At 38.6% G+C, this 26,688-nt stretch overlaps 1 non-coding gene across 1 annotated transcript; it reads left to right on the top strand.

Annotated features, from left to right (window-relative positions):
• Nucleotides 1–8,194: 8,194 nt before the first annotated feature.
• On the top strand, nucleotides 8,195–8,301 carry LOC118487760. The gene has a single exon (XR_004882703.1). It is a non-coding gene; the product is annotated as a small nucleolar RNA R71 (small nucleolar RNA).
• The last annotated feature ends 18,387 nt before the right edge of the window (nucleotides 8,302–26,688 follow it).

Raw genomic sequence — 26,688 nt, 5'->3', positions numbered from 1 at the left:
TGACCGAGTACTATTCCCTCTGTTACCATGAAATGGCATTTTTCCCAGTTAAGGGCGAGGTTAGTTTCCTCACATCGGGATAGCATTCGTTCAAGATTATCGAGGCATTGGTCATATGAGTCTCCAAAGATGGAAAAGTCATCCATGAAGACTTCCATTGTCTTTTCGATCATATCATGGAAAATGGCTACCATACAACGTTGGAATGTTGCAGGCGCATTACATAGACCGAATGGCATGCGTCGATATGCAAAAGTTCCGTAGGGACATGTGAAAGTTGTTTTCTCTTGGTCTTCTGGTGCTATTGGTATTTGAAAGTAACCTGAAAAACCATCTAAGAAACAATAAAATTTATGACCGGATAATCTTTCTAACATTTGATCAATGAAGGGCAAAGGAAAGTGGTCTTTCCTAGTTGCTTCATTTAATCTTCTATAATCTATACAGACTCTCCATCCTGTGACGGTTCTCGTTGGTATTAATTCATTTTTCTCGTTAGTTATTGCCGTCATACCTCCTTTCTTTGGGACTACTTGGACTGGACTTACCCACGGGCTATCGGAGATAGGGTAGATTAGTCCGGCGTCGAGTAGTTTGATGGTCTTTCCTCGTTAACTCCATCCATTTTTCTCTGTTAAGTCAGGGGTATTTCCGTCTTTTTTGTTAACTTAAAGGGCAATTTGGTCTTTTTACATAAAGTGAAAAAGACTGAATTTCCTTTTAAGTTAGCAAAAAAGACGGAAATGCCTCTGACTTAATGGAGAAAAATGGATAGAGTTAACAAGCCGGATGAAAAAGGCAAGATTTCAAACCTTTTGGATCCAGATGCGGAAAAAACCAACCTTTGGACGAAAGTCGCAAAATCGGCCAAACCTTAGGGGACGAAAATGGCATTGTACTCGAAAGGAAAATAAAATGTTGGTGGGTGGTGGGCCAACCTAACCTGACCCATCTAGTTTTAACACGTTATCATGTCGACTTCTATATTGTTCTCCACAGAACAAGTGACATTTTATGAGGATTGCAACCACCTGATATGCTGTGAGAGTTCACTCGCGGGAATCAATAGTTCACTCGGGTTCACCAATTTAAGCCGCCAACCCGACATGAATACCACCCACATTCGTACCTGTTGATGCTTTGCTAGGAACAACATGCCCGGGTCCACGTAGCATTTGATAGATTAATATCCACCTACAACATAGATAATTAGCATCTAAATTACAGAAAAAGAAACTTATCAGAATAAAAATCAACAATAAGCACCATTTCAAGTGCCTAGATCAGTATACACATGCTTCTTTTTCTCAAATAAACCAATAGAAATATAATTGATTAAAAGAAATTTTATAGCTCATATGAAAGGTATATGCTAAAATTTTTGTTATGAAGTTTAGTAATAATTAATAACAATGTACATTAAATGGTCGTTATGCGGGTCCCACATGATCCGTCCCTATCAGGATCCGGGCTTGTACTTCCTTTTTCTTCACCATTAGTCCATCTGCAACCAAATTTTCAATAGTTTTACCCATAACCAATTGATCAAGTAGTGCCACATCTATATTCAGTCAGGCCCCTCGTCCACCAATAAACTCAACATTGTTATCTTGATTACCGTTTTGTAGTCATCATTCATTAAAATTTTGTGCGTACACATGGAAGGGCTTATTCCTTTAATATCTACAAGCTTCCAAGCGATTGCATTTTTGTGTTTTTTAAGTAAGTTAACTAATTTTTCTTTTTCTATATTACTTAATTTAGATGAAATAATTACGGGTAAACTACCATTTTTGCCTAGAAAAGCATATTCCAAACCTTTAGGAAGTTCTTTGAGCTCAATGGGTGGGTCTTTAGAAGACACCTTATTTTGTGGCTCATCTAGATCAAGAACCTTAAAAGTTTGTTCTATGGCTATCTCTTCTTCGACAAAGTGGTCTTCTTCGTTGGTTGTATCGGGTGGTTCAGCTTCATCTTCAATTAGGGGGTCATTGTTGCCAAAAGGATATTTCATTGAGCGCTCAAGATCTATGCTCCTTTTGAATGCCCCTAATTGAAGAGGTAGATTGTTGTACTTCCGGTTTTTCAAAGCTTTATGAGTTTGTACAAAAGGTTTTCCCAAGACTAAGGGGGCGTCATCTAGGATGACGAAGTCGGTTGGGATTACCATTTGATTTGTTTGAACCAAAACATCTTCAACTACACCGATTGATTTCATTACTTTCCGATCGGATAGAAAAATGGGTATTTGAAGTGGAGTAAAATCACTGACACTTAATTTTTCAAAAATATAGTTAGGCATTATGTTAACACAAAGATCTTTATCAATGGTGATATTACTAATAAATGAATTTTGAAAGAAACATGGAACCGGTGTGATGTTAATTTCAAAAGGGTCTTCTTTTATTAGCGAGGTTTGATCATTAGTTAACTTAACGCTTACTAAGTCTTTGATTTTAGCACTAGTGTTTAACTCTTTTAAAAACTTGGCATGAGGTGTTATTAAACAATGATTTTCGAAAGTAGGTGACAAGAGGTTAATTTCTTCAAAATTAGACTCTTCTTGAATTTTAACATTAACGGACTCACCATTTTCGTTGTTTAACTCATGTGTCGGTTTTTCACTTTCTTGTTCTTCCATTTTTACACTTTCAACTATCTCTACGTTATTATCATTTTTTAGCTCTTCTCTTACGCGGGATTCCTCTTCCCTTGCGCGAGATTCTTTTATACAACGTTCGATAGTTTTAATGTGTTCTAATATCCTATTAGTCACTTCGGTGAGATTGAAAGAATTTGGATCCTCAAAGCTTGAATCCGGTTGCTCGATCCTAGGTTCCTCATAATACTCATATGAAGTAGATGGTTCACACCATTGTTCTTCATTGTAAATATATGATGGATAAGGGTCGAAGCTTTGTTCTTCATAGTACTCATATGAGGTGGGTTGTTCACGCCATGGTTCCTCATAATAAGAGTATGAAGGTGGTGGCTCATATGTTGAATCTTCAAAGTATGAGTATGAAGGCTCATACCTTGGTTCATCAAAATATGAGTATGAGGGAGGAGGTTCATACCTTTGGTCTTCATAGGATGTGTATGAAGTTGATGGCTCGTACCTGGGCTCCTCATAATGGTTGTATGAATTGGATGGTTGATATGAAGTATTATATTGAACCGAGCGTGTGTTACGACAATTAGTGCAATAATTACCCCTATAATCATCCTCATCATAGGTGTAGTTGTAACCTTTTGAGTATTGATCCATAAGAATCACTCAACAGATCACAACTGAGTCTCGGGACCAGAAAACAAAAATAAGACGGAAACAGAAGCTGGACACGGCCCCGTGTTGAGTGAACACGGCCTCGTGTTCAGGGACTGTATCTGGGCGTTTTAATTAAATTTACTGGTCACGTTGAGCACGGGGGCGTGTTCAGTGAACACGGCCCCGTGTTCAGACTCTGTATCTGGGTATCTACTCTAAAAATATGCAGCACGGGGGCGTGTTCAGTGAGCACGGCCCCGTGTTCAGGCTACTGTAAATGCAAAACTAAACTAAAATGCAGAAAAATGCGCGCGTTTTGAAAAGGTTTTGAAAAACTGATTAGGCCGTCGATTTTAAGCTTTCTTAAAATCCTTGTGTCCCCGGCAGCGGCGCCAAAAACTTGATGCGTGTTAGTGTATATATGTTTTTAGATATATATTTAAGCCCTTTTTACACTTTTAGCCAAGTTTTAAATTTATAAAGCACGATATTTACTAACACTAAGCACACATATGGGCAAGTGCACCCATCGTGGACGTAGTATAGTGTTGGTAAGATACCGAGGTCGTCCAAGGACACAAGAGCTTTTAATACCGGTTTATCTTCAACGTCTAATCAAATCAAAAAGGTTAGAAAAATGTTTTAAACTAAGAAAAATAAAAACTAACTAAATGCTGAAAATAAAAATAAAATAAAAACAGATAGACAAGATGAATCACTTGGTTCCGACACGTGTATTAGTATAACCTTTGATTATTTTCGCACTTTTGCACTTGTTTAAGAGATTATCTTAGTTATTGTAGTAGGCCCCTCTTTTGAAGGCGACGTTACCCTCAACCCAGTAGTTTGAGTCAGCAAGGATACAATCCTAAAGGGTCGGATTATTGAAAGATAATGAATTAAGTTATTAATGCAAATTATGGTAGGCCCCGCTTTTGGCGGTGACGTTACCCTCGGCTAAGTAGTCTGAGTCAGCAGGGATACAGTCCTAAATAGCCGGGTTATAGTATTAATAGTAGTTAACTTATGAGGGGGTCAAAGAGTTTGGATCCCCGCCATCCAATACCTATGGGCATTGAAGGAGATCCTACTAAATTTGACCCAGGTCCCAAGCAGGACCTCTAAACGCTGAACAAGGGCAAGACCCTTACCAAACCGTTCCCTTAACCCCCGACCAGGTAGCCAACATACCTCCATATAGACCGTGGAGATATGAATGGTGAAAATCTTTTATTTTATATAGACAGTAAAATAACGCCAAGACACCACGGACAAACGATAAGGAAAGATCACCTTCAACATAAGTAACTAGTTATTAAAGTCATTAATACAAAACCAAATAAAAAGTGCAAAAGATTAAAAATAAAAAGTATTATACTAAACACTTGTCTTCACCAAGTGATGTAAGAGACTTAGGCAAACATGGCCTTGATTGTCAAGAACTCTTACGATCAATCTTGGATCCCGAGACGACTCACACACTCTACGATGGACAATGGATGATGGTGGTGGATGATGGTATTATGGTGGTGGTGGGTGGTGGATGAAGTGTGAGAGAGGTGGTGTGCCAAGGGATGAGAGAGAATGAAGCCAAGCTCCTCTATTTATAGGCTGAACAGAAGGCTGGACACGGCCCCGTGTCCGCTGGACACGGCCCCGTGCCCGCCTGACACTCTCTCTCTTCATTAATTGTAATTGCGAATTACAATTAATGCGCCTGCTGTACTTTCACCACGCCCCCGTGCTCGCTGGACACGGCCCCGTGGTGGGCAATGGAAGCTTCTACTGGTTTGTCTTTTCTGCTGCTTCCTGGGCACGCCCCCGTGTTCGCTGGACACGGGGCGTGTTCAGACTCTGTTTCCTTCTTTTTGCCTTGGAAGGTGCCGTTGAGGGTCCGGGCAGTCTACTTTTGTTCCTTTTCTTGTATTTATGGTAGAATTAGTGGTCTTTTTGCTTCTTTTGTGATTTTGAGCTCATTTCATCCTGAAAATACAAAAGGAAGACAAAAACACTCTTTTTCCAACATTAGTACTTAAAAAGGGTTAGTTTTATGCCTTAATTGATGTGTTTTATATGTTGCATTTTACACACATCATGAAGAAAACTAGACAAATGGGTCAAACGAGTTGAAGTTATTTAAAGTGATGATGCTATTAAGGTTTTAATATTTACGTGTAGCATTTTTAAGAGTAAAAATCATTACTTTCATTTTGTTACTATTAAGGTGAATAAATGAATATTAACAATTAAAAAGACTTGATGCAAAATATACACTATAATGTTACAGAAACAAGGAAATCAAAGAAAAGATTACATGTAATTTAACCAGGAGAAGTATGATCATCCAACGACGCTTCATCAATGAACACTCGAACAAAATTTAACAAAATAGCTAATCTTTTTACGGTTTGTCATATACGAATCTAGCACAATTCCATCAGTTTCAACAGATGGGTTTAGGGATTCAGGGCTCACCTAGGGTTCATCAGTTTCCGGAGTGAAGACATGCCATCTTGTATGAAGCGATTGATCTTAGACTTGCATCTCTGTTCCTTAGTTGCCTGAGATAAACATAATTTCATTCTTCAAATCTCTCTCAATAGGTAATGGAAAACTGAACATTCATTATTTACAGTAAAATGATTCTCTCAAAAGCAAGTAACCGATCGAAGTAACAAGAAACTACATAAATCATAATCCCAATTATACAACACGATAAACCATGTTTCACACCACAAACCACAAAAAGTAAAATGCATTTCACATACTTAACGCCATTCATGCTCCAAATAAAGAAGAAAACATGTAGGGATAGGATCTATACTAAATGTCCATAAGATTAGGGTGGTAAACAACTCCAAAATTTACTCTCCAAACATCAAAATCAAACCACAAATAATACAAAAAAATTAAAGCAGACAATTTTAGAGTTTACCTCATAGAAAATATATTTGAAAACGACACATAAGCGAATGATTGGCGAACCGAAAACCCGACCGTCGCTATCACCTTCGGTATGCCGGCAGTTTACCCTACCCTCGGAAATACACAGGTAGATCAATTCCTGCAGGATGAACGTGAAGGTTAAAGAAGGATGGAAATCGAACCTCCCGTCAATGTTGATGGTGGCTTATTTGATGTGTACAAAATGCAACATATAAATTACATCAATTGTGGCATAAAACTAACCCTTTTTTAGTACTAATGTTGGGAAAAGTGTGTTTTTGTCTTCGTTTTGTATTTTCAGGATTAAATGAGCTCAAATGAACAAAAGAAGCAAAAAGGCTGCTAAATCTAACATAAATACAAGAAAAGGAACAAATGTGGCATGCCCGACCCCCCGACAGCATCTTCCCAAGCAAAAATAAGAGAACAGAAGGCTGAACACGCCCCATGCTCAATGAGCATGGGGGCGTGCCCAAGTGTCAGCAGAAAAGACAAAGTTGTAGAAGCTTCTATCACCCACCACGGGGGCGTGCCCCGCGGACACGGGGCCGTGGTCAACTCTAAGATTTGCAGAATCTGAGGAAATCTTGATAGTACAGACACGCTTCTGCACACGGGGTCGTGCCCAGCGGACACGGGGGCGTGGTCAACTAATGCAGACAAACTGCAATTAATGAAGAAAGAGAAGAGGGATGGACACGGGGCCGTGCCCGAGCTTCTGTTCAGGCTATAAATAGGGGTGCTTGGCTCACTTGCAAATCATCCCTTGTGATGCGTGTGTAGTGTAATATATTTTTGATGTATATTTACACCCTTTTTACACTTTTAGCCAAGTTTTAAATTTATAAAAACACGATATTCACTAACACTAAACACACATATGGGCAAGTGCACCCATCGTGGATGTAGTATAGTGTTGGTAAGATACCGAGGTCGTTCAAGGACACAAGAGCTTTTAATACCGGTTTATCCTCAACGTCTAATCAAATCAAAAAGTGAGAAAAATGTTTTTTAAACTAAGAAAATAAAAACTAACTAAATGCTGAAAAATAAAATAAAATAAAAGCAGATAGACAAGATGAATCACTTGGATCCGACACGTGTATTAGTATAACCTTTGATTATTTTCGCACTTTTGCACTTGTTTAAGAGATTATCTTAGTTATTGTAGTAGGCCCCTCTTTTGAAGGCGACGTTACCCTCAACCCAGTAGTTTGAGTCAGCAAGGATACAATCCTAAAGGGTCGGATTATTGAAAGATAATGAATTAAGTTATTAATGCAAATTGTGGTAGGCCCCGCTTTCGGCGGTGACGTTACCCTCGGCTAAGTAGTCTGAGTCAGCAGGGATACAGTCCTAAATAGCCGGGTTATAGTATTAATTGTAGTTAGCTTATGAGGGGGTCAAAGAGTTTGGATCCCCGCCATCCAATACCTATGGGCATTGAAGGAGATCCTACTAAATTTGACCCAGGTCCCAAGCAGGACCTCTAAACGCTGAACAAGGGCAAGACCCTTACCAAACCGTTCCCTTAACCCCCGACCAGGTAGCCAACATACCTCCATATAGACCGTGGAGATATGAATGGTGAAAATCTTTTATTTTATATAGACAGTAAAATAATGCCAAGACACCACGGACAAACGATAAGGAAAGATCACCTTCAACATAAGCAACTAGTTATTAAAGCCATAACCGAGACTGTTTTTGTCATTTCCAATTTTTTTATCTTTGAAGAAAGGGCCTCGATTTGGGCTTGTAAAGAAGTGCTTTCATCGACCTTATGGGCGCTCGGGGCGATAGACTTATTTCCCCGGGGGGGTGTGCCATTGAAAATTGGTTTGAGCAATTTCCTCAATTTGATTATATATTTCGTGCGGGCGTCGATTACCTAAAAGTCCCCCGGAGCTAGAATCAAGTGTCTGCCTAGTGTGTGGCAACAATCCATTATAGAAAGTGGATACTTGTTGCCATATTGCAAGGCCGTGATGGGGACACTTGCGTAATAGCTCCTTGAACCTTTCCCAAGTTTCATATAAGGATTCCCCGTCCTCTTGTGAATATGTATTAATTTCAGTCATTAACTTAGCAGTTTTAGCGGGAGGGAAATACTTATATAGAAATTTTTGGGCTAGTTCATCCCAGGTGTTTACCGATCCAACTGAGAGGGCGTTGAGCCAAGCTTTCGCTCGGTCTTTTAGTGAGAAGGGAAACATACGGAGGCGGATGGCGTCGTTTGATGCTCCATTGATCCGAAAAGTATCACATATTTCCAAGAAATTAGTTATATGTAGATGGGGATCCTCGTCCGCAAGCCCATGGAAGGTTGCGGAGTTTTGGAGCATTTGTATCAAATGCGGCCGGAGTTCGAAGTTATTAGCTTCGACATTCGGAGCATTGATAGCGGTGCCTAGATTACCTACGGTGGGTCGTAGATAATCCATAAGGGTACGTTGGACCGCCATTGGAGGTGGATCACCCGAAACCTTCTCTTGGTTTTTGGCTTTTAACCTTTTTCTGAGAAAGCGTTCGGGTTCTTCTAGTGGTTCTTTTATGTCTTTATTGGAACTGGAGCTCATACACTACGTAAGGTTGGCGTCGGGTTCCGAGTCCTGCAATAAAAACAGAAAAGAATGTTGGTCAGAAGGTTCACCACGGCCCCGTGTTTAGCGAACACGGCCCGTGGTCGGAGTTTCAGTGATTGTTTTCCAAATCCCAGTTACTGGAAGTTGGACACGGCCCCGTGTTGCACCGGCACGGCCCCGTGGTCAGCCTTCTGTAACTTGGAAAACAAAAAAAAAACTGCCAGTAACGATGCTGAGCACGGCCCGTATCCGACCAGGCACGGCCCGTGCTGAGCCCTGCAGAAGCTGAAAAACTAAGAAAAATCCTAAAAATTAAAAAGAAAAATAAAAATATGATTAGGCCGTTGATTCCTAACTTTCTTAAAATCCTTGTGTCCCCGGCAGCGGTGCCAAAAACTTGATGCGTGTGTAGTGTAATATATTTTTGATGTATATTTAAACCCTTTTTACACTTTTAGCCAAGTTTTAAATTTATAAAAACACGATATTCACTAACACTAAACACACATATGGGCAAGTGCACCCATCGTGGACGTAGTATAGTGTTGGTAAGATACCGAGGTCGTCCAAGGACACAAGAGCTTTTAATACCGGTTTATCCTCAACGTCTAATCAAATCAAAAAGTGAGAAAAATGTTTTTTAAACTAAGAAAATAAAAACTAACTAAATGCTGAAAAATAAAATAAAATAAAAACAGATAGACAAGATGAATCACTTGGATCCGACACGTGTATTAGTATAACCTTTGATTATTTTCGCACTTTTGCACTTGTTTAAGAGATTATCTTAGTTATTGTAGTAGGCCCCTCTTTTGAAGGCGACGTTACCCTCAACCCAGCAGTTTGAGTCAGCAAGGATACAATCCTAAAGGGTCGGATTATTGAAAGATAATGAATTAAGTTATTAATGCAAATTGTGGTAGGCCCCGCTTTCGGCGGTGACGTTACCCTCGGCTAAGTAGTCTGAGTCAGCAGGGATACAGTCCTAAATAGTCGGGTTATAGTATTAATAGTAGTTAACTTATGAGGGGGTCAAAGAGTTTGGATCCCCGCCATCCAATACCTATGGGCATTGAAGGAGATCCTACTAAATTTGACCCAGGTCCCAAGCAGGACCTCTAAACGCTGAACAAGGGCAAGACCCTTACCAAACCGTTCCCTTAACCCCCGACCAGGTAGCCAACATACCTCCATATAGACCGTGGAGATATGAATGGTGAAAATCTTTTATTTTATATAGACAGTAAAATAATGCCAAGACACCACGGACAAACGATAAGGAAAGATCACCTTCAACATAAGCAACTAGTTATTAAAGTCATTAATACAAAACCAAATAAAAAGTGCAAAAGATTGAAAATAAAAAGTATTATACTAAACACTTGTCTTCACCAAGTGATGTAAGAGACTTAGGCAAACATGGCCTTGATTGTCAAGAACTCTTACGATCAATCTTGGATCCTGAGACGACTCACACACTCTACGATGGACAATGGATGATTGTGGTGGATGATGGTGTTATGGTGGTGGTGGGTGGTGGATGAAGTGTGAGAGAGGTGGTGTGCCAAGGGATGAGTTGAAATGAAACCAAGCACTCCTATTTATAGGCTGAACAGAAGGCTGGGCACGGCCCCGTGTCCACTGGACACGCCCCCGTGCCCGTCTGACACTCTCTCTCCTCATTAATTGTAATTCGCAATTACAATTAATGCGCCTGCTGTACTTTCACCACGCCCCCGTGCCCGCTGGACACGGCCCCGTGGTGGGCAATGGAAGCTTCTATAAGTTTGTCTTTTATGCTGCTTCTTGGGCACGGCCCCGTGCTGGCTGAGCACGGGGCGTGTTCAGACTTCTGCTTTCTCTTCTTTGCTCTGGAGGATGCTGTTGAGGGTCCGGGCAGTCTACTTTTATTCCTTTTCTTGTATTTATGCTAGAATTAGTTGTCTTTTTGCTTCTTTTGTGAATTTGAGCTCATTTCATCCTGAAAATACAAAAGGAAGACAAAAACACTCTTTTCCCAACATTAGTACTTAAAAAGGGTTAGTTTTATGCCTTAATTGATGTGATTTATATGTTGCATTTTACACACATCACCTTGGCAAACCACCTCTCTCACACTTCACCCACACTCCACCACCACCACCACAACACCATCATCCACCACCATCATCCATCATCCATCATAGAGTGTGTGAGTAGTCTCGGGATCCAAGATTGATCGTAAGAATTCTTGACAATCAAAGGCCGTGTTTGCCTAAGTCTCTTACATCACTTGGTGAAGACAAGCATTTAGTGTAATGCTTTTATTTTTAATCTTTTCGCACTTTTTATTTGGTTATGTATTAATGACTTTAATAACTAGTTTCTTATATTGAAGGTGAATCTTCCTTATCATTTGTCCGTGGTGTCTTGGCATTATTTTACTGTCTAAATAAAATAAAAGATTTTCACCATTCATATCTCCACGGCCTATATGGAGATATGTTGGCTACCTGGTCGGGGGTTAAGGGAATGGTTTGGTAAGAGTCTTGCCTTGTTCAGTGTATAGATCCTGCAAGGACCTGGGTCAAATTTAGTAGGACCTCCTTCAATACCCAATGGTATTGGATGGCGGGGGTCCAAACTCTTTGATCCCCTCATATGTAAACTACTATTAAAACTTTAACCCGGCTGACTCAGACTACTTAGCCGAGGGTAACGTCACCTTCAAAAGAGGGGCCTACCACATTATGCATTAATAACTTAATTAATTATCTTTCAATAATCCGACCCTATAGGATTGTATCCTTGCTGATTCAAACTACTGGGTTGAGGGTAACGTCACCTTCAAAAGAGGGGCCTACTACAATAACTAAGATAATCTCTTAAAAAGTACAAAAGTGCGGAAATAATCAAAGGTTACTCTAAAGGCGAGTCGGATCCAAGTGATTCATCTTGTCTATCTGTTTTTATTTTTATTTGTATTTTTATTTTCAGCATTTTAGTTTTTATTTTCTAGTTTAAAACTTTTTTTTTCCAAATTTTTTATTTGATTAGACGTTGAGGATAAACCGGTATTAAAAGCTCTTATGTCATTGGACGACCTCGGTATCTTACCAACACTATACTACGCTCACCATGGGTGCACTTGCCCATATGTGTGTTTGGTGTTAGTAAATATCGTGTTTTATAAATTTAAAACTTGACTAAAGTGGTTAAAAAGGGCTAAAAATATACATAAAAATATAGTACACCACACACGCATCAAGTTTTTGGCGCCGTTGCCGGGGACACAAGGATTTTAAGAAAGCTTAAAATCAACGGCCTAATCAGTTTTTCTTGTTTTTCTATTTTTTTTAGGATTTTTCTTTATTATCCAGTTTCTGCAGAACTCAGCACGGGTCGTGCCCGCTGAACACGCCTCGTGCCCAATCTTTGGTACTGGCAATCCTGTTTTAAGTCAGACAGTAGCTGAACACGGGGCGTGCCCACTCAACACGCCCCGTGCCCAAGCGTCAGTTACTGAAAACAAAACCGTAAGATCCCGACGGTTGGTAATTTCTGACACAAAAATGAGCGATACTGATTTTTTTACTATCAGCCCTCTTATGGTGCATGGTGTCAATTATGTGGTGGCCCCCATAAAGAATTAGAATGTTATTTTCTAAATTACAAGCCCCGCTATATAGACCCATTGTTTTCCTGTAGCCTTAAGAGGGGCGAAAGTATAAATAATCCCTATCTCTCCCTCGAATGCGCTCAACCAGACCTTCTAGGAGAAATGCTTCTTGATGAACTATTTCAATTAGAAGATTTAATTCTTAATTGGTTAAAAGAACTTGAGATGGATTTCAATTCATCTCAAGACGATACCCAATTAGAATTATTGAGATCGCATTCGGATAAAAACAACTTCGTTGTTCCCGATATCACCTCTAATTCTAGAGAAGACTTGAGTGATAGTCGTCCCTTTGTCGATTGTGTCGTGAAGGACTCCCCATCGACTTCGTTCGATGCATACATAGACCCGAGCGATTCGACATACACCTTCTTTAACGAGAGCCCGGGAAAGGGTTGGACTTGTCCACCTACATTTAGCATAGGAATCACACTCACCGATAACCTCTTGCGTTCTCGTCTAAAATCAGAGCAATTAAGGTATCTCAGGCACTTCGGTGTTGTTCCATCCAGTAAGGAACCACCCGATCTGGATAAATTCCTTAAAAATAGAAAAACTTCATAAACAGCCTTTCGACATGGGGCCGTGTCCAGGTCAGCACGCCCCCGTGTCCACTAAAAGATTCCTTTCTGACTTTTTGTCAGAATACGGACAAAATGTGTCAGGATCTTGTCTGCACACGAGGCCGTGTCCAGCCGACACGGGGCCGTGTCCAGCGTGCTGTCGTTTTCTATAAATGCAGCCAAGAATCCTGCATATTTGGACCATTCCAGGGACAAAGATTTGTTGGGATATCACACATACCATCCTAGGTATTTTCTAAAAGAAGGTTCTCAACAGCCATCTTGTCCTTTCCTCTTTTATCTATTACCTTCTTCTTCATCTTTCTTACCTCAACACCTCAATTGAAACTTGAGATCACCATGATTCCAAGCTTTATTGTGATGTTTCTTAGGTTTTTGTTCAGGGAATCTTGTTAAAAATAAGTTGTACAACATTGTTTTAAGTTATTTCTGCTCAAAAATGCTTCATAAGTTGGAAAAATCATTTGAAACTTCAAGATTCCTTGTTCCAAAAATCTGCAGAAAGGAGAACACGGGGTCGTGCTCATTGAGCACGGGGCCGTGTCCGAAGTTACTTTTTCATTAAAATGAACTCTTTTCGGTTTGTTTTTATAGAATGTCAAGTCAAAACAGTGGAACCTTTTTTGCACATTCCAGAAACAGTCGAAGGGAAAGAAGGTTTTCAATTGAAGCAACTCTCGTACGCTACGTAATGGCATTACGTGAAGCTCTTGATGAGATGACTTAGGTAGAGGAGGTCCTTATAGACCGTATAAATTATCTTACGGTGGGGTTGGAAAACAGTTTTCAAGTAATCAACCTCTTGCACCAGAGGTTGAACATTCTTGTAACACCTCCCATGGAACCAATCCTCCCTCAAGAGGATTGGAAACTAGCACTTGGAGTCAACAATCCTACCGGATGGGATGACATTCCAGCGGATCCTCCTCTTGAAGATCTACAAGAAGTCCCGGTGGAGGTTGCACCTCCTCAAACCGACGCCAATGAGCCCGCCTTTCTTCTCCCAAGGGAGATAGAGGAATGGCTCGCCGACGTGTGAGGGACCCATATCCGGAGGAAGAATTTCTTCGAGCCGCATTCAACCGAGGGAATTATCTTTTCGGAAATTTTGCTAATAAAATAAACTTTAGGCTAGAACTTCTTAGTTTAGATTTCTTGTGTTTCTTTTGACCTATTTTAACTTATTAGGATTATTATGTAATTCTCTCTATGTTTTAATGAATGATGGTTTTAATTCGGTGTTTGGATGATGTTGTTAAAACACAATCAGGATGGTGAAGGAAACTAAGGGAAACTTGCACCAGCACCCCATGCACAAAAACAGAACATCCCGAAAATTTTTCTTCGTTACAGCAAGTTCAGCACGGGCCGTGTCCACCCAACACGGCCCCGTGCTGCACACAATCTGCAGGAAATCGCCCAGTTCAGGTAACTGGATACGGGGCGTGTTCACTGAACACGCCCCCGTGCCCAGGCTTCTGTTTCTTTTTACCAATTTCTGTTACTGGCGATCTAAACACGAGGCCGTGCCCGGACACCACGGGGCTGTGTCCAGACGCCCAGTAACATAAATTTTTGTTTTTTCACACCTTTTTACACATTCAATCAACCTAAAAACTTATTTTTGTGACACATTGAGGACAATGTGTGATTTAAGTGTGGGGGTATGCTAAACCTTGAATTTTTGCAAGTCCTAATCACAAGCCTTACACAAAACTCTTTTGGAACCGCTAATCACCCCAATTTTTTTCAAAAATTTTTCATTTTTTTACTTGTCTTGGTTTAAGTTGGGAATTACAAGTTTTAAAAAGGTTATGTTTTTACAAATTTACAACTGATAGCGTCGTGATAAAAAGAACCAACATAAGAAAATTATGAAACGGCATCACAAGTTTAGTTAAAATTTGATTATATATACTTGATCACATAAAAACCCATTCCCACAAAAAGTGAGTTTTGAGCATTTATTGAGCATACAAATACATATCTTTAAACTAAATGCTCATTTTTCGTTTCTTGTGTGAATAGCCGCTTGGTTCTTACGACTCTAGAACTTGCCACGACGATACATTCCCAGTCCTTACCAACTTAAACCCGAGTAAGTAAATGATGGAGGCATTAGGACTAACCCTTTTTATTTCTACACCATTATTTTTCTTTTTTTACCACCTACCCAAAATCCCCCTAGCTAACCCCTTTGAGCCTAAACATTTTCATTTCTTCACCCAAAACAAACACCCTTTTTACCCACCAAAAACCTTTTTCATTTTAAACCCTTTATTTTAGTAACAAAGCTCGGTTTTTCTTATGACTTCCTTATAAAAAAATGATAATTATGAAGCCAAAAGAAATAAACAAACAATTTTATCAAAAACAACTTTGTTTAAAGAAATGCTTCATCAAAATAAAAAGTTATGAAAAATAAAAAGTCTTACAAAAACCGATGTTTTTTACGCCTTTCGCCCTTTTTCTACTAACCACCTACCTTTAACCCAAACCTAACCCTTCACCCCAAAAGTCCTCTTGATATTTACAAAGGTATATAGTTAAAAAGGAGGAGGATTGATTGCTTGGCAAGCATATGGTAGGAGTAAGTTCCATGCCGCTCTGGAGTGTTTCACAAAAATACATTTTCGGCCGAGTGTTGAGTGATCCCCCGTGAGGTATGTGAACTGGTATATAAATGAAATTTAAAAGAGGCATGTTATGCCCTAATAAGTAATTTATCTTATGTAATGTTTTTAAATAAATCATGACGAATAGGATTGTAAATAAAATAAAAATAAAACCTAACAAAAATCTTGGAATCCCGACACTCAATGACAAGCCCAAAAACCTTCTATTCTACCCATTCCATTTGGGAGTGAAAAGTCACATTATAAAGAGTTTTGCTTGAGGACAAGCAAAGATTCAAGTGTGGGGGTATTTGATGTGTACAAAATGCAACATATAAATTACATCAATTGTGGCATAAAACTAACCCTTTTTTAGTACAAATGTTGGAAAAGGGTGTTTCTGTCTTCCTTTTGTATTTTCAGGATTAAATGAGCTCAAATGAACAAAGCAAAAACAAGAGAACAGAAAGCTGAACACGCCCCGTGCTCAATGAGCATGGGGGCACGCCTAAATGTCAGCAGAAAACAAAGTTGTAGAAGCTTCTATCACCCACCACGGGGGCGTGCCCAGCGGACACGGGGCCGTGGTCAACTCTAAGATTCGCAGAGTATGAGGAAATCTTGATAGTACAGATACGCTTCTGCACACAGGGTCGTGCCCAGCAGATACGGGGGCGTGGTCAACTAATGCAGACAAACTGTAATTAATGAAGAAAGAGAAGAGGGATGGACACGGGGTCGTGCCCAATGGACACGGGGCCGTGCCCGAGCTTCTGTTCAGGCTATAAATAGGGGTGCTTGGCTCACTTGCAAATCATCCCTTGGCAAACCACCTCTCTCACACTTCACCCACACTCCACCACCACCACCACCACAACACCATCATCCACCACCATCATCCATCATCCACCACCATCATCCATCATCCATAATAGAGTGTGTGAGTAGTCTCGGGATCCAAGATTGATCGTAAGAGTCCTTGACAATCAAAGGCCATGTTTGCCTAAGTCTCTTACATCACTTGGTGAAGACAAGCATTTAGTGTAATACTTTTTATTTTTAATTTTTTCGCACTTTTTATTTGGTTATGTATTAATGACTTTAATAACTAGTTTCTTATGTTGAAGGTGAATCTTCCTTATCATTTGTCCGTGGTGTCTTGGCATTATTTTACTGTCTATATAAAATAAAAGAGTTTCACCATTCATATCTCCACGGTCTATATGGAGATATGTTGGCTACCTGGTCGGGGGTTAAGGGAATGGTTTGGTAAGAGTCTTGCCTTGTTCAGTGTATAGATCCTGCAAGGACCTGGGTCAAATTTAGTATGACCTCCTTCAATACCCAATGGTATAGGATGGCGGGGATCCAAACTCGTTGATCCCCTCATATGTAAACTACTATTAAAACTTTAACCCGACTACTTAGGACTGTATCCCTGCTGACTCAGACTAGTTAGCCGAGGGTAACGTCACCTTCAAAAGAGGGGCCTACCACATTATGCATTAATAACTTAATTAATTATTTTTCAATAATCCGACCCTTTAGGATTGTATCCTTGCTGACTCAAACTACTGGGTTGAGGGTAACGTCACCTTCAAATGAGGGGCCTACTACAATAACTAAGATAATTTCTTAAAAAGTGCAAAAGTGCGGAAATAATCAAAGGTTACACTAAAGGCGAGTCGGATCCAAGTGATTTATCTTGTCTATCTGTTTTTATTTTTATTTTTATTTTCAGCATTTTAGTTTTTATTTTCTAGTTTAAAACTTTTTTTTCCAAATTTTTGATTTGATTAGACGTTGAGGATAAACCGATATTAAAAGCTCTTGTGTCCTTGAACGACCTCGGTATCTTACCAACACTATACTACGCTCACGATGGGTGCACTTGCCCATATGTGTTTGGTGTTAGTAAATATCGTGTTTTATAAATTTAAAACTTGACTAAAGTGGTTAAAAAGGGCTAAAAATATACATAAAAATATAGTACACCACACACGCATCACTATGTGATAATGAGCGACGGATGAATAGAGGATTGGCGGTTTAAGGTAGCCGCCGGAGGCAGTTCCTGTCTCCCTATCTCCATTATCTCTCTCTTTGTTGTGCTCTCTCCCATAGCTTTTCACAATCACAATCTTCCGTTCTCTCTCCCATAGTGTAGGATCGTGTGTTGACCCAACCGAGTCGTTCAGAGATTTGCTCTTGCTCTTCAGATGCGGAATAATAAGAAAAACAAGTAGAAATAGCACGATCTTCCTTTTAACTATCTTTTGTATTGAATATAAACGTTTTACAGCTCAAACGTCACACCGGCAGAGCTTCGGCGTGGAATTCAAGACCTCATCTACTGGAATCGCTCATGGACCTATTTATAGTGTTCTGGAGCCGCTCATGTGGTCAAGTGACACATGAGCGGTCCATACATGTACACATAAGCGATCCAAGGTGACACATGAGCGACCCGACCATATCATGTCCCTAAAAACGACCCGACAATCTAAAACCTATACCGACTCCTGTTTTCTCGTATTTCGAGCCCTATGCTATACAATATGATATAAGACATGATTCTAGACACTTAGACGGAATCAACAGATGTAGTGCACCAACAGACTCCCCCTCAGATGTTGATGGAGTCGTTATCACACTCTGAATTTAACGCTGTATCTTTTCCTCGTCAGGCTAGATCAGTCTCTGGGCTTTCTCATTCTCTCTATCTTCAGACTCCCCCTCTCGATTTGCTGGTATTCTTTTGTCCTTCAGCAATATCTTCAGGATCGTTGTCTGGCATTCAAACACTCTAATTCTCTTGATTAGATCTCTTGATTCCTTAAATTCATCAGCATCATCAGTTTGTTATGATCTTCAGAATCAGAATCTAATCTTTATAAACTTTTAAAATTGATTTCCAGGATCGAAACTTGGCTCTCTCCTATCAATTTCGAAGCCTGGTTACCTGCAAAATCTTATCCCAGAAATAAATTTTCTAGATTCATCATATATCAACAACCTGTGCACCAACAAATGACTCTCTCTTACCAAACTATGATGAACCACTTGAAGAAGGTTAGATTTATCAAAAACAATTAGATTTACACAAATACTCCCCCTCAAATACTGCTCGTCATGTTTAGCACACGGAATTTTGAAAATCAGTTTTCCAATATCAGTTGTCGAAAATCTTTTTGACTTTTTCAAAATTATGCTAAAACACACACAAAATCTTTTTGGATTTTTTCAAGGTGAGAAAATAAAATGCAGAAATAAACTATTTACAAACAATATTTTTGTGAGTTTGTGCAAGAGGATCATATCAGTTTATGAGACAAATCAACAACACCGTTAAGCTAGATTTCATTTTCAGTTTTAAACAATTTACCTAGATTGTCAGTATGTTTGTCCACTTAAATTTTCAACACAAATTTCAATCGATTTGAGATACGATATTTAATGTTTTAGAGACTTAAACTTAATTGTGTATCACTCCACTTGAATATACTCCCGTATCCAGATCCCAAATATTCAGTCTTACAGGTGAGTATACCACAGCTGATATCTGTAAAGGGTAGATGCGAAACCGTGAGAGCTCAGGTCAGAACTTCCGTTCAGCAGAGAGATGACGGCTCGACTTTAGGTGGTCCCCTTTAGAGGATCTTTTTGCATTTCAACAGCAGCGACTATCAATTTTATTGTTTCATCAGCATGCTGAGGGCGAAGCTTATGTTTCAAAGCTTTAGCAGAAAGTATTATCCGGGGACTAGGTCAGAACTTCCATTCAGCAGAAGTCCCGGGATAATACCCCAGATATCACTGAGTATAAAGACCTAGTATCTCAGAATACGGGACCTTTCAAACAAGATTTCGGGGGTTACCCATATATCCAAGAATAGTTACCCACAAATTAAGCAAGTTTGATTTAGGTTTATATCTCGTTTCAATTTACTAAATGTGCGAAAATCTACTGACACATCCGCAGTAAGATCGTTTAACACTTTTTAACTTTACATTTCTTTAGCGTGCCGTGATAGTCCACTGATGTACTATCATTTCCTCTTTTTCGCAACAAAACTCATTTTTGAATTTTATCATGTTTTTGGCTTTTTCAAATTTTCAAATGTTTTTGGATTTTCTGAAATTTCCCTACTCCCCCTAAAATGCAAACACATTTTAAAGAAAATTTGAAAACTTCTAAAAATATGACCTTCTGAAAACATAAAAAGTAAAACAAACTATACAGAAACTTGACAACTGACACTGAATCACATCAAATCGCCATTCACTAGGCATAAACAATCTGAACTCCCCCTATCACAAATCATTTTCTCATTTAGATTTCAAAACACTTAAGTTTGTTTTAATCAAAATGATTTTTCCGGAAAATGAATATGTGTTGATAACAACCACTTGTAGGTTTATCAATCTTAAAAACGGGGATGTGGTTCATCATCTTGTCTATCTTTTGTCATGAATAGTAAATCAAGTACAAATTAATGTCCCTGATTTACCATTTGCATCTAAGAACCTTCTGTACCACTTGTAAATGTACTAAAAAATACACTCAAAAATTTATCCACAAATACCACTTGTGGAAACAAGATTACCACTTGTAGATACCCAACAACTACCACGTGTAGGAATATTACGTCTACATCACCATTTTTCAACCAGAATGCCGATTCCTGCTTCACACTAACCATCTTGGAAGCTCCGGCATAGTCCTTCAACCTGTAAACAAAAACATTTAAGCATTAAACACAAACATTCAAACTTCTCAAATACTAGAAGGATACCGATTCATGATCCACGATAAAAACTTGGGATCTCCGGCGTAGTCCACTGACTATTCTGGGAAGCAAACTTCCCTCCAAGTCTTTTCAGACTTGATGGTCTGTAGCTCTTGAGCTGTTGGGTTGTAAGTAGCCTTTTTCGTTGCATAAAAATCTTTCACCCCTTTAGCTCTCCCACTCAACATTTTCTCAAATATCTTCTTAACATTCCCGTTGAATGTTTTCTTAACATCAAAATCTTTTTCATCATCATAGAATTGATTTGAAATTTCAATCTTTCCAATTTCCTTCATAACCTCCTCAAACTTCAATGATGGAAGAACATCATCATTTTCTGAACTTTTCTTCATAACTTGTGGCTCATCTGGCTTTGTGGAACCAGATTCATTGCCGTCTTTCACTTCTCCTTTCTTCGCAACCCACACTTGGTTGTTCTTTCCTTTCTTCTCATACTTGTTCTTTTGTGAACATTCTCCAACTTCATTTTTCGAATTCTTAAACATTTTGGATTTTTCAGCTTTTCCTTCAACTTTGTCTTTCATCCTCTGAGAAGCTCCCTGTTTTGCCTTGAAATCTTTTGAACAATCCGATGCAATGTGACCAGCTTCATTGCATTTCATACAGGTTTGAGCAGTTCTCGGATGAAAAACTCCAGTTCCATTCTTTCTCTTTTCAGCAAGAAACTCTTTGTTAGTTTGTCTCCAAAATGATTTCTGCTGTTCGTCTTCCGAGCTTCCACCTGTCACAAATTCAGATTTCTTTTTAGAATTTTTCATATTTTTATCATCTTCTAGTGGAATAAATCCTAAACCTTTCTTTTTGTAGCTACGATTTTGGTTAGGTTTCTTTTGAAAACCAGAACCAGAATTGTAACCCTTTTTCTTGTTTAAACGCTGCTGAACTCTGGAAGTATACTTTTTAGGTTTTTCAAAATTTTGTGAAACTTTCAACTCAGAAATATTAACCTCTATAAGTTTAAAAGTTTTGTTGATTAGATCTGTTTTAACACTAAAAATTGGAAATTCTTTGTTGTAATATAATTTGTCAGAACCATTCAAAGTATAAACAACTTCGAATGTTTCATCATTCAAATCAGCTTTTGATAACAAAAACTCTTTACTATACGACTGTTTAACCGACGAATTTTGACTGTTGACAGACGACTTTGACCCTCCAGACTCAGATTTTGACTCTGTCTCCTCATCAGTATCCAACACCTGATCGACCACTTTTTTGATTAGAACAGACTCATGATCGGTATCGGACGAGGTAAACGTCACATCAATATTTTCTGGTAAGACGTCAGTTGTGTCTGTTTTAAGCTGTATATTGACTGCTTTTGCAAGCTTTTCCTCATTTGGTTTCCTAGGTGAATACCCATCCCAAATTGGAGGCGGACACTTGTTATAGCTAACGGTCGGTTTCTTACCACAGTCTTTCTTCTTCGTTAGCTTCTCGTCTTGAAAAGCTTCCATACCTGCAACAGTTGGGTAAACTCGATCAATAACATAATCAGAGGTAGAATAACTCAACAATAACCTCCTAATCCTCTCATTTTCAATCTTTTCCTTCTCCAACTCTTGCTTCCATTTGGCACTTTCTTCAATGTAAAAATTTATAGCTTTTTGCTTCGACATTAAAGTTGCATTCATCATTGTCATCGCCTGTTCTCTTTCTGTGTTTGTCTTTTGAAGACCAGTAACTGTTTTGTTCAATACATCGTACGATTCCTTCACATAATTGAGATTGAACAATAACTGCTCTTTCTTTTTCTCGTACTCAGCTATGATTTCATCTTTTGCTGTACACTCTTTGCAGGCTTCCAAACACTTCTCACAGGGCTTAATGACTTCAATAATTTTTTCAACTTCGACTGTTTTCACAACTTCTACCACTTTCTCGACTTCGATCACCTTTTCCACTTCGATCACCTTTTCAGTAATCTTCTCAGCAACATTTTCAACATTCTGAAATTCACCTTCAAATTCAGATTGTTTATCTTTTTCATCTCGTTCCTCTGCCAGTTTCTCCATTTTTTCTGCAAAATAGAAATGAAAACTATTAGGAGACAATTGAGATTTTGCAACATTTATGTGTTTCTCTTCTTCATCATCGCTGCTGCTTAGATCAGGTGATTGATCAAAATGTACAGACTTATCAGAATCACCATCTGATACATCAGAAACCGATGGTGTTTTGTCAAATACAATATCCTGTTCTTGCACAGTTTCATCTGAACCATCTGTAACATCTCCAGAGTGTTCTGAAAATCCATCAGTACTATCTGAACTATTGTCTGATGACACAGATTTTTCATCACCACTAGATACAATCTCTCCAATAGATCTCATCCATGCAGCAAATAAATTTGGCTCTCGGACGATCTTTGCAATGAAAGCTTTAAAACCTCCCTTTTCATCTACAAACATATCCCAACTGAAACCATCTGGTAGTTTCTCATCATCTTGATCGATAACTCGTTCTGCTGTAGCATCAGATGATATGTAGTCACTCCAGCTGAAATCTACCACACATGCTCTTTTGGAATCTTCAATTTTTCTTCCGTGAGCTGTCTGAGGTTCCTGGGATTGACCAACTTGTTGATAGATAGCTTTGCGGTAGTAGTCATCTTTCCCGAATGGATTCTGTGCTCCACTAGCTTCTCTTCCTTTGCATTCCCGCTTGAAATGGCCTTTCTCCCTGCAACGAAAACACGTAACTTTAGATTTATCAAAACCTAAAGTAGACACATGTGCATCAAGAAAGTCATTTCTCCCAGTAATAGTTTTGAATTTCTCAGCTCGACGAAGAACACTCGCAAGACACCATTTGATATCCATAAGTTCCATTTCCTCGGCGTCTATTTGATCGTAATCCTCTTTGGTGAGCATAGGATTTCCGATTCTACCAGCAACTAGACCTTCATAGGATAACAGAACTGAACCCAGTAGTGCCATATGGTCTTTAGCAGTGTCTTCAGAGAAGCTTTGACCTTCTGGAAGGTTGAGAGCTATGTTGCACTGAATTATATATCCATTTCCGGTTTTTGTACTCTGAGACTGAAAACCTGTGTTAGTCTCTTTCGGATTCACACTCGGAAACGATGAAAATCCACTGATGCTCTTGTTTGAACCCTGATCAGCTTTTTCTGATGAATCTCCAGCACTGAATGCAGTTTGTATTTTTGGACTTCTTTCAGATTCAGTAACTGGAACACTTCCTTTATAATACATTTTAACATCTTGTTGACCACCTGAGCTATTCATCCGGGCTATCTTTTGTTGTTCCAGATCTTGCCCCTCTAACTTTTCAATAAACTGCCCGATAGTTAGTCTATCATAAACACCTGTGTTCTTCAATATCATCAAATACGTTCCCCACTCTTTCTGAGGTAACGCATCAGCCAATTTTTCAACCCATTCCTCTCGACCTTTTTCAACTCCCAATATTGATAACGAACGCACTAAATGGCAATATCTCTCAATTAGCTTTTTAGTATCCTCTCCCGGCAAACTGCTGAATAAATCAAATTCTTTTTTAAGCAAAGCCTTCTTGCTTTTGAGCATGCTTTCACTACCCTCGAATTTTGCTTTAAGAGCATCCCAAATTGATTTAGCAGTTTTGTCATGCTGTAGCAAAATGAATATGTCTTCTTTAACTGCCTGCTGTAACAAGCTAATCATCATCTTTTCTGCCTTGTACATTGCCCGTTCTTGATCTGAAAATTCAGATATTTGTTTAGTAACTTGCAGCTCTGTTTTAGGCAATTTGTACTCTTCCAATATGCATTCCCATGATCTGAGATGATTTGCCTGAACCCAGTTTTCAAACCGATCTTTCCATCCGAAGTATTCTTCTATACTCATCAGTTTCGGAGGTTTCTGGGTAGTTCCCGTTTCGTTTTCAATACTCATGGCTTGTGCAATTGTGGCTGGAGTTGTAGGTGTAGCAAAGGCGTTATAAAAACTAGAATCCATGTCGACTTAGCACGTATTTCAAAGTAACTGTCAGAAAAGCGATTCAACTATTATCACAAAAGCGATCCAAACACAATGTCAAATACGCGATCCACACTTTGTTCGAAAAAGCGATCCTCGTTGATCCAAATAAGCGATCCAGAAAACAATGTTTTAGAGCGGTTCAACACTTTTCCTTGGAGCGGTCCTGAGGTGTGAACTTAAAAGCGATTCAAAGTAATGTATGAAAAAGCGGTTCACAATTTTGCTGTTCGAGCGGTTCACGTAGTCCAAATCAGCGATCCAACAAATCGAATAAGCGAACTAAAACATCCCTATGAGCGGTTCAACTTGTCTGAATGAGCGATCCAATGAGTCAAATAAGCGGTTCCAGGTAATGACATGTACGAATGAGCGGTTCCACCTAATACCTAAAAGCGATCCATGCTGATGTCATCTCGAGCGATCCACATTTCAAACTTGTTTTGAACTGTTTTTAAGCTGATATTTGATCTGGAACTTTTAAGGGTTTATCTCGGTACTATGATGAACAGTCTGTGAGAACTTGAACGATTTTTGACCGAGAAATTTTCTTGAAATTAGAAAAGAAGGTGTAGAAATAAGAAACAACACTGAAAACCGGCTATATTCTGTAGAAAATCTCCTCCGTGGCTCTGATACCACTTGTAGGATCGTGTGTTGACCCAACCGAGTCGTTCAGAGATTTGCTCTTGCTCTTCAGATGCGGAATAATAAGAAAAACAAGTAGAAATAGCACGATCTTCCTTTTAACTATCTTTTGTATTGAATATAAACGTTTTACAGCTCAAACGTCACACCGGCAGAGCTTCGGCGTGGAATTCAAGACCTCATCTACTGGAATCGCTCATGGACCTATTTATAGTGTTCTGGAGCCGCTCATGTGGTCAAGTGACACATGAGCGGTCCATACATGTACACATAAGCGATCCAAGGTGACACATGAGCGACCCGACCATATCATGTCCCTAAAAACGACCCGACAATCTAAAACCTATACCGACTCCTGTTTTCTCGTATTTCGAGCCCTATGCTATACAATATGATATAAGACATGATTCTAGACACTTAGACGGAATCAACAGATGTAGTGCACCAACACATAGCTTTTCACAGTCTTAATCTTGACGTTTTGTATCCCAGACATAAATGTTGGTTCAGATTAAATCCCTAGATTGCCCTTGAGGTGTCTTAAAAGTTTGGAATTTGTCCTAATTTCCCCCCTCTAAAATGACTTGCCTCTTTTCTACATGATGCATCAAAATTTATAGATGTAGTAAAATTACTATCTTGTTCATTAGATTTGCTTTATATATATATATATATATATATATATATATATATATATATATAGTGGAGGGTTCAAATGAGAAGAAATTCTTTGTAAGAAGAAAAAAGAAGAAATTTCAACCAATAGAAATGCTTCATTAGACTTCATTTAATATTTGTACTAAATGTAACTATAAGGGTATATTAGTAAACTTACATACATCATTAATTGGTAGTTTCATCTTTAATAACTAACTATATAAATTTGTAACTTATTTTTAAAATATATATTTTTCACAAAAAATAAAAATAAAAATTCATTTATAGTGTAGGATAAATACGAGGCGTGTAGGATAAATTACGAGTTGTGTAGGATAAATTTCAATATGTGTAGGATAAATTTCGAAATGTGTAGGATAAGTTTTGATGTGTGTAGGCAAAAATATTTAGTTTGGAGGATTATAGTCTTAATGACTAATTAATTAGTCAAACATAATAATAAATGATATGAGAAAAAAACTATTTAATGTTTTACAATTATACCCTTTTATTCTTTTTCTTCTCAATAAAATTTTCTTCTCAAATGAACCTTCCCCTATATATATATATATATATATATATATATATATATATATATATATATATATATATATATATATATATATATGAAGAAAACATAATTGTTTACAACCAACGGGACTTTATTAGTTGTTTTTCATTGATGTGACTTTTAAATAAAGGGGCACAAACCTTAAATTGTATGATATATTTAAAAATTATGACTTTTTATAAAGGGTATTGTGATATATTTAAAAGTTGTGACTTTTTATAAAAGGTGGTGTGATATATTTAAAAGTAATTCGAAGGGTTGTGACTTTTTGAAGGTGTGTGATATATTTAAAAAGCCATTCATCCAAACCATTGTGTCTTTATCAAAACCATTGTGTCTTAAGTTACTTTTTGTATGTATATATA

This window comes from Helianthus annuus, chromosome 15 (genome assembly GCF_002127325.2).
Source record: "Helianthus annuus cultivar XRQ/B chromosome 15, HanXRQr2.0-SUNRISE, whole genome shotgun sequence".
NCBI classification, from domain to species: Eukaryota; Viridiplantae; Streptophyta; class Magnoliopsida; order Asterales; family Asteraceae; genus Helianthus; species Helianthus annuus.
The sequence above is the reverse complement of the archived record's forward strand: the minus strand, read 5'-3'. Positions and strand labels throughout refer to the sequence as shown.